This window comes from Anabrus simplex, chromosome 13 (genome assembly GCF_040414725.1).
Source record: "Anabrus simplex isolate iqAnaSimp1 chromosome 13, ASM4041472v1, whole genome shotgun sequence".
Lineage (NCBI taxonomy): Eukaryota > Metazoa > Arthropoda > Insecta > Orthoptera > Tettigoniidae > Anabrus > Anabrus simplex.
Genome location: NC_090277.1, coordinates 53699655 through 53709106, shown reverse-complemented (window position 1 = coordinate 53709106; position 9452 = coordinate 53699655).

Sequence of the window (9452 nt, the reverse complement as noted above, 5' to 3'; positions counted from 1 at the left end):
AATAACAAATGAGTTTGTGTATCGTATAGTGCGGTGAGGTGGAATAGATAAGAGTGTATCAGATTTTGACCGTGTTCCGAAACTGTGATTGGATGAGAGGTGATGAAATTTACTGTACAAGTAGGGAGGTGAGCATGAGGAGAGTATTCGATGAAGAAGGCATAAATCATGAAGATTACGGCGCTGTTTGAGTTTTAGCCAACTGAGTTCATCGTAGGCAGGTGTAACATGTTCAAAGTAACGTAGGTCACATATGTAGCGAATACAGGCGTTTTGCGCGCGTTGTAGTTTGTCGTTAAGAGTAGCAGTCAGGTCGTTGTACACGGTGTCACAATAGTCGAAATGATGTAATACAAGAATGAAAATGAGGCGTTCTTTTAATACTCGAGAAAATATGCTGCAGAATCTTCTGAGTTACGTGTCGCAAATACTTTCCTGGAGATGCTGGTAACCTGTTGCTTCCAGGAAAGATGTTTGTCTATAATAACACCGAGATCTTTGACAGATTCACTGAAATAAATGGGTGAATTTTGTAGGTAGAGTTTTGGTAAAGTGAGGTTGCTTATGGTTTTTGAACAAAGCCGAGGATGTGAAATTAATATAGCTTGAGATTGTGCGTTATTTAATCTAAGTCCATGCATGTCAGTCCAGTTACAGATTTCTTGTAAGTCTCTGTTGAAATTTTTAATTTCGTCGGTTAGTCTTTCCGGTTCACAGTGCAAATATAATTGTATATCGTCAGCGTACATGTGGTGTCTACAGCTGTTTAGCGACGACGTAATATCATTGATATAGACAGAAAATAGAAGCGGTCCTAGGACAGACCCCTGTGGAACACCAACTTCTATGGATCGCCAGGAAGAATATTCATTACTGTTATTTCTTACACACTGCAGACGACCGCGGAGGTATGAATTCATTCACTGAAGACTGTTTGTCGAGAACTGGAGTTTAAATAATTTGGAAAGTAGTATGTCTATGTCAACTGAGTCGAAAGCTTTAGAGAAGTCAAGAAGAGTTAGGATGGTAACTTGTCTTTTGTCCATCGCATTGCGAATGTCGTCGGTAACCTTAAGTAGTGTAGTACCTAGTGCTGTGGTAACTGTGCCATTTCACTGTCGTAAATTGACAGTTGGAACTAAAATGGACGCAGTTGCCACGAGGAGAATAGATACGGCACATAAATTCAATCATCGATATCGAGAAAGTAATACATATAGCGTGACCGAGGCGAAAAATATCAAGGCGGCGGTGAGAAAAATAAAGAAAAGCCTAAGGTTGTTATAGCATTATTATTACTACTTCTCATAAAATACTGCAAGATACAAGAAGCAACGTTCCGATCGTGAGAATAATAAAAATATATTACGAGCAGCTAACCGAAATCTGAAAAGATTTATCATAACATTTGGAAGAAAAAGATCAATATTACAGAGTATTGCGTTGAAACGCATAAATAAACGGCAAGAAATTAGAGTGGCACATTGAGAAAAAGATTACGTAAAGCATTACGTCACGTATCCCAAACAGCAGCAGCAGATAACATTTAAAGCTCGACAGCAAGAAATATTAAAGTCACGGCAATTAGTAACAACATATAAAATATAAATCAAAGTATATAGTTGAATTTTAGGCAGACATATTGGTAATCTAGAAGAGAAAAACGGAATTGAAACTCAGAGAAAAGCTTTACCTATATTGATTTTAGAAGGCAGTGAAGATCCTATGATAACGAAACTGTCTATGTCTGTATGCAGTTTTGTTACATTCGCGCAAGAGATGCCCATCAACATGAGCTAAGAAGACCATAGCCGACGTCCGGGGAAGGCTTACCTGAGATGACGGAGAAGGAACATGGCTGTCCCACAACATCCCAGAGACAAGGAGGATGTAGCAGCCAGATCTGAATTGCAGATATCCCAGTACATCTACTTCCAACGTCATTGGAGCACAGGGAAAAAATAAGTCATATACGCTATGCAATAAGTAAAGTAATAAAATTCCTTTGAAATGAAATGTTATTTCCTTGTGTAATAAAGCGATAGTGAAGCAGTGTAATCTTCGAATTAGGTCATGAATAGTGGATTCTTGTGTGATATCATATACGTGGCAGTGTAAATGGATGACAGGTAGTCATCCAAACGAAATAGCAATTCTTTGGCTAGGATGTGAATGTAAAACTTTTAATGTGTAACCTGTCAATGCGTTCGTAATGTTGTCTAAAATAGAGATGAGGTCAGCATATGTGAATTGTAAGAGTTATATCGACAAGGTGGTTAATGTAATGAATAAGTTCTGGTTAGTATATTATAAAATGGAGATGATACAGTGCCATATGTAGGTTATAGTTGGATTATGTGAAGACATATGGGTATTATGAAATGAAACAGAAGTGAATTAAGAAGAAATGGAATATTCAAGCAAATAGATGATGATTATGGAATAATCTGCGTCAAGTCAACGTGTGCATGAAGGTTGTTGAGATAAAAGAAGAAATATGATGAGGAGATATGAAACAGGTGATATATATGAAGAATAAATGAATAAGAATAATGATGGTGATAGTTATTATTTCGTCGATAAAGAAGATGGTTATATTGAGAGGATTGACGAAATTTGAGGTTAATAATATATATTTAGCTCCATGACAAGTAATAATTCTTAGGAATTTCATATCCAACATTGATTATGATTTATATAGCTCACATATAGGAGGTAGGCACATATAAGTCATCTAGATAAATCTATATAAGGAAAGTTGAGTAGAATATTAACCAATATTAATCCAGATTTCAACCACAGTCATGTTCGCTTGATAAATAGAAATATATCATACTTATTTATCACAATTATGTTATTGGTGAGGTTACTGACACATAATTGCTAAAAATATTAGTTGTTAGAGACTTCATAACGATGGCCTAGATTGAATACCTCGTATCTCAAAAAGTTCTTCCTATCCATTATTTCCCTTAAGACTGGTCACGCCTCCCAGCCACACATGAATATGCAATCCATCAGAACAATGTTCATTGGGTTTATTTTCCTATGCTGATACGTAAAGGAAAATGAACCTTATAAAATTATACTGTACGAGTTATTAAATACGTCACGCAGACATACTTTCCTATAGTACGGTACGATAAGGTACATTTTGCTTCACACGTCGGCATAGGAATAAAGAACACAACGAACATTGTTCTGATGGACTGCGTATTCATGTGTGGCTGGGAGGCTTAACCAGTCTTAAGGGAAATAATGGATATGAAGAACTTTGTGAGATACGAGGTTTTCATTCTAGGCCATCGATAAATGATATACGTTACTTATTTTCATAAATAGAGATGGATGAGGTGTTCTAAGTTAGTAATGACATGTTGATATGTTGTATGTGATATATTGATGCAGTTAATTCATAGAAATTATGAGAGGGATGATATCCACATGAGCTATTAGTAATGATGACAGATAATCATTTTGAAGAGTGCATGTGTAGTCAATGACTTATCGCTTATCTTTTTCCTGACGTATCCACATATAAGGCAACTGATATGACTGATATCCTCAATATTATTAATTAACTGTGGATATGTTAAGACATGAATACATAAAATTAGGATATTTAAGTCAAGGCAACGGATGATGCTCAATGATTTTCCAGATAGATCTGCAAATTTTATAACATTAACGAATGTAGGGATTGTAATCTCATTCAGTCACAAAGGAATTGAACAACAGATGTGATTTTAATTTACAGACACAGATTTCAAGGAATTAATTCAGATTTATTTTCTACTTTTGGATACATAATTTTAAATTATTTTTGTTTTAATCAAAGATCTTTGATGAGTTACTCCAATGATTAACGAATTTTAAATGAAGGGAAATACTTATTTCCAATAATATTTCATTCTTCTTTTGTTTTCACGATTTTCAATTGTAATAAATAATAATAGCCAAACTTATTGGCATTTTTACGTTATATTAGGATAAGTAGATAGTTATAGTCAACCTTAGGTTAAGGATTACGAATTTTACTACGCCAAAATAATTGATCGGTGAGATGGAGACGTCCATTGCTTTAGTTGAAGGGAATTCAGCTGGCAAACACAGCTAACTGATTATCTGTCCGGACCCACGATCTCAAGAAGCAATAAAAATAGAAATTTAATCGGAATGAGCTAGTCTGGATTTCTACGTGGCCTGACCTGGATGCAGGAATGGCGCAGTACCTAGGTGTTAATATAAGGAAAGACCTTCACGTTTTGTGATATCTAAAGCCATCTATTTTCAGTTTCGACTCAGACAATTTATAACTGTTAGACTCTTCAGTCTGCAGAAACTAAGTTTGAGTAAAACCATTTAGGTTATAAACTATCTGAAAATGAAAACATAGAGTAACAGAATTGAATCGGTTATTTTTAAAACCTTGTAAGTCAATAATTGTACATTTATGGGAAGTTAAGGAAAATTGAATAATTAATTACGCAAAGAACATTTAAATGCTTTTATTGCTTCTAAAATTTAAATCTTATTTCACCGTGCCATGGAGATATGTACTTTGCTTGCATAAAATTGCAAGACTGGTTTAACGGGATTTCAAAATATAATAAAGAACCTCTTATCATAAAATGGCACATGTTTCTTACAATAATATGGTGAATTACAATATTCATCTAGAAAATATTGTCCATGTCAATTAGTAAAAACATCGCTAGATACAAGAAAATTGAGTTTTGATGAATGTACACACCGTAGAAATTATTTTGAAAACAACAACCTCTTTTAACCAGTTCCTCTGTTAGTAATGTCTCAGTCATACACGGTTTCCCAGAATCTTTGAATTTCCCCTTCATTCGGTATGTATCCATCCAATTCTTTTCAAATCCTTCATTATTTTTGCACGCTCTTTTTTCTCCTGGCATCACAATAGCACTGGAAGTAATGTTAAGAAGGCCATGAATGTAATGGATAGTATTAACTATACCAAAGTGGTCCCTAGAATGCACGAAATAGTTATACTGTGACACCTGTGACACTTTCATATCCCGAGGCATTACCTTCCCATAGGATTCAATGCACAGGACAGACTTCTTGAACAGTCGGGGTCTCCAGGAGTTGTAGTCAACAATTACGTTCATAAACCCTGAAAAACAATGATTTACAGAGTTTCGAAACCACACCCAAAATTCCCAGTCTCCTCACATCCACACTATTCATCAGACTAACGGGATTTCTCCATAGAATGTTGCATCTAAATTACAGATTTAATTTTACCACATAACATGATAATTACGCAATGAAAGACTTAAGGGGTTTCAAAAATAATCGATTCAATGATATTGAAAAAAAGTTAATAAAAATAGAACGACATGTTTCGCTCTTGGAAGAACATCATCATATTCTATGAAATCACACTCCAAAATATTTAGGTGATATGCTAGAGCGGACACCAGTGAGCACTTCAGAAATATAGGTTCCAAAATTCAAGTTTTTAAGGATTTTCATAGAAAAAAACAAATATGTTTATACATTTCTAAAGCTGAGCGTTGTTCAGCCGTGGTAACTGGCTATGGTGGCGCTTCTGTTATAATTGTTTTAAGGTGAAAAAGAGCATGCTCATCGGCACATATCGACAAGGAATTGTAAATATGACTATCGAAACGGGACAAAGTCGTGAAGGAAGATAATGAAAGGAAGAGAAAGAAGGACTCCCTTTACATTGGCTGTCTTAATATCACCTCAAAAGTAAACTAGATGTGAAGGCCTACAATATCGGAACTCGATACTTGCCTTTCTTTTATACCGGAAGGAAAGCATCAAATCAAGATCAGAAATAATACAGAACAATATTCAACTGCAAAGGGCCACAGAGAGTAAGGAAGCAAGTACGTCACGACAAGCCGCAGCCAGGGAGAGGCATGTCCATTTATGCGCCTCAGAATCTGGGGAACAACATGAGGGTGGACTGAAAAATATAATCATGCACATGCTATTTATTTATTTATTTATTTATTTATTCATTTATTCATTCTTCTTCTTTCGAATGGGCCACCAGAGGACTACGTGCCAATTTCAATTCCTTCTTCTTTGTTCTTTCCTTTTCTTCCAGTACGCTTTCATCTGTTCACTATGTTTCTTCTTTCTGTCTTCAGACCACTTCGAACCAGTCTCTTTTTACCTTGGAATCCTTCTATTTTCAATACTTTTTCCCGAAAGCCTTCTCTATTATTTATTTCTTCTGTTGTTATATTGTTTTTTTCTAAATCCTTTCTTACTTCATTGACCCAGCTTGCCGTTGATTTCTTACCCCACAAATATATGAAAATCTTACTGGTTAATCTACTATCTTGCATTCGATATAAATGTCCAAAAAACGTAAGTCTCCTTTTCCTCATTACATCTGATATATTTTCTATTTTTCTTTTATATATTTCAGCATTACTTCGTAATTTCCAACCTTCTGCTGAGTTTTGTGGGTCTAATATTTTCCTCATGATTCGCCTTTCTAGTATTTCTAGTTTATCTAAATTATAGTTTAATGCCAGACATTCGCTTGCATATAGGCATTCTTTATTTATTTATTTATTTATTTATTTATTTATTTATTTATTTATTTATTCATTCATTTATTTATTTATTTAATAACCAAACAGATTGTACCGTATTGCACATGAGTATATTAGGGTTATAGTTTTGATCAGTTAATTAATTACTGAATCTTGACACAAAATTAGGAAACTGAATAATGTAAGATGTGGTGAATGAACTTATGGAACTGTTTGTAGCAGCAAGATGTCTTAAACAGACGGTGTAATGGCCTTGAAAGTTCAACATTACAACTGTTTAGGTGACAGTCACGTTCGAATCTTGTCCTTCCACACATGGTTCAGTCGAACAGTAAATGATCCACTGTTTGTAAAGATACACAAAAGCACAAAAGATCGCCTGCAGTGCTAATTTTAACGTTCAAAGTAGCACATTATATTTTCATGGTTGGAGAGAAACTGAGTGAGAATGAATTCGGGCACTGGAGTCGGCTACATATGAAAATAAAAATCCACAGCCTGTTTCCAGTCATTTGACCGGGTCAGGAATGTAATGAGTGAAGCTTCCATCTAGCGGCGAGGATAGGAATTGTGCCGGCTGCCGAAGCCTGTCGCACTCCTCTGGGGCAATGATTAATGACTGACGGATGAAACGAAATTATATTGGAGAGTATTTCTGGAATGAATGATGACAGGGAAAAGCAGAGTACCCGGAGAAAAACCTGTGCCTCCTCCGCTCTGTCCAGCACAAATCTCACATGGAGTGACCGGGATTTGAACCACGGAACTCAGCGGTGAGAGGCCGGCGCGCTGCCATCTGAGTCATGGAGGCATCTCGGCTATACATGTCGGGTAGAAAAATAAAGTAATTCTCTTGTGACAGACCCTTTTATACTTGATGTCCAGAGGTTGCCGAGATGTGTTTTGACTTGGGCTTTAGCATAGCTGCTGCTGCTGATGATGATGATGATGATATAGGATAGCTTGGGGGTGATTTGTTGTAGATAATTTCTGTATTGGATGAGGAGGCTGTTTTTGCGAGAATATCTGCCTTTTCATTTCCAGCAGAATCGCTATGTCCTTGCATCTAAGAAAGACAGACGTGGAGGCACTGCTGTGTTCTAGATCTTATAGTAGCAGCTATTTGGACTGATACTGTGCTTGTGTGATTGTGTTCAATGCAGCCTGAGAGTCACTTAGTATTTGAGCAGTACTACTGCTGTTGTGTTCGCATCACTCCACAGTAGACTTAATGGCCCATAGCCCATGCACATGCTAAGAAATCATCTCTTCAACGAGGGGTACTTCAGCTAGTTTCAGAAGATAATGGCCATGCAATTCAATGTTTCTTGTTCATGTATATTCGAACAGGTTGGCATCACTTGCTAAAGCCCTTAGCTAAATTCAACACTTGTGTTAGATGAAAACCTACAACCTGTTTTCCAGTCATTGACCGGGTCAGGGATGTAATGAATGAAACATATATAGGCTGTTATTACAATGGGGTCGCCACTCCCAAGGTGATTTATTAATGAGTGATAAATGCTATGAAATGATAATGGAGAGTGTTGCTGGAATGAAAGATGACAGGGAAAACCGGAGTACCCGGAGAAAAACTTGTCCCGCCTCCGCTTTGTCCAGCACAAATCTCACATGGAGTGACCGGGATTTGAACCACGGTATCCAGCGGTGAGAGGCCGATGCGCTGCCGTCTGAGCCACGGAGGCTCTTTGTGTTAGATATTATGTGATATTCGTTAAAGATGGAAAACGATTTAATTAACTCATTTACAAACAAAAAGAGATTAATCTTCAGTATTATGCATTTCGTCCGCCTCTGTGGTGTAGTGGTTAGCGTGATTGGCTGCCACCCTCGGAGGCCCGGGTTCGATTCCCGGCTCTGCCACGAAATTTGAAACGTGGTACGAGGGCTGGAACGGGGTCCACTCAGCCTCGGGAGGTCAACTGAGTAGAGGTGGGTTCGATTCCCATCTCAGCCATCCTGGAAGTGGTTTTCCGTGGTTTCCCACTTCTCCTCCAGGCGAATGCCGGGAAAGTACCTACCTTAAGACCAAGGCCGCTTCCTTCCCTCTTCCTTGCCTATCCCTTCCAATCTTCCCATCCCTCCACAAGGCCCCTGTTCGGCATAGCAGGTGAGACCGCCTGGGCGAGGTACTGGTCATACTCCCCAGTTGTATCCCCGACCAAGAGTCTGAAGCTCCAGGACACTGCCCTTGAGGCGGTAGAGGTGGGATCCCTCGCTAAGTCCGAGGGAAAAACCGAACCTGGAGGGTAAACAGATGATGATAATGATGATGATGATTATGCATTTCCGTATTCTCAAAAAGTTGCGGTCATGAAGATGCAAATGCCTCGTCTCATTGACCTTTTATTCTACGCCATGATGAACGGTTTACACGCAGTCGGAAGTATAAACACTGCTGGTCTAACACCAGCAGTCCTGTGTAAGTGACCTCAGCATGGCCGTACGTTGTGTAAACAACCATTGGGAGGGACAAGTACAAGGAGATGAGCACGATGGAGCTGTAAATTCAACTGTTGAATACACCACGCCTTCAAACAATAAATATTGCATTTCATTCCTGTACCCAGTATTCGATACCTAACGCTTGCATATTGTAATAATCATAGATCAGAAGTACTGTAAACTAAACATTTATGTATTCATTTAATCGAATAGCACTTCTCCAGAGCACCTTAAATCAATACTTCAATTCTTGTCATGTTTTCCTTCTTCCTCCCTGCCCACATCTGTTTCATCCATGCTGATCTCCGTTTCCGAAGCTGTTCTATGTTATCTGGCTGCTTTCTTTTCCTTTCTTTTTAATTCCTCAAGATCCTTTTTTAAAAATTTTATCCCTAAATAACTTTCTATTATATGTGT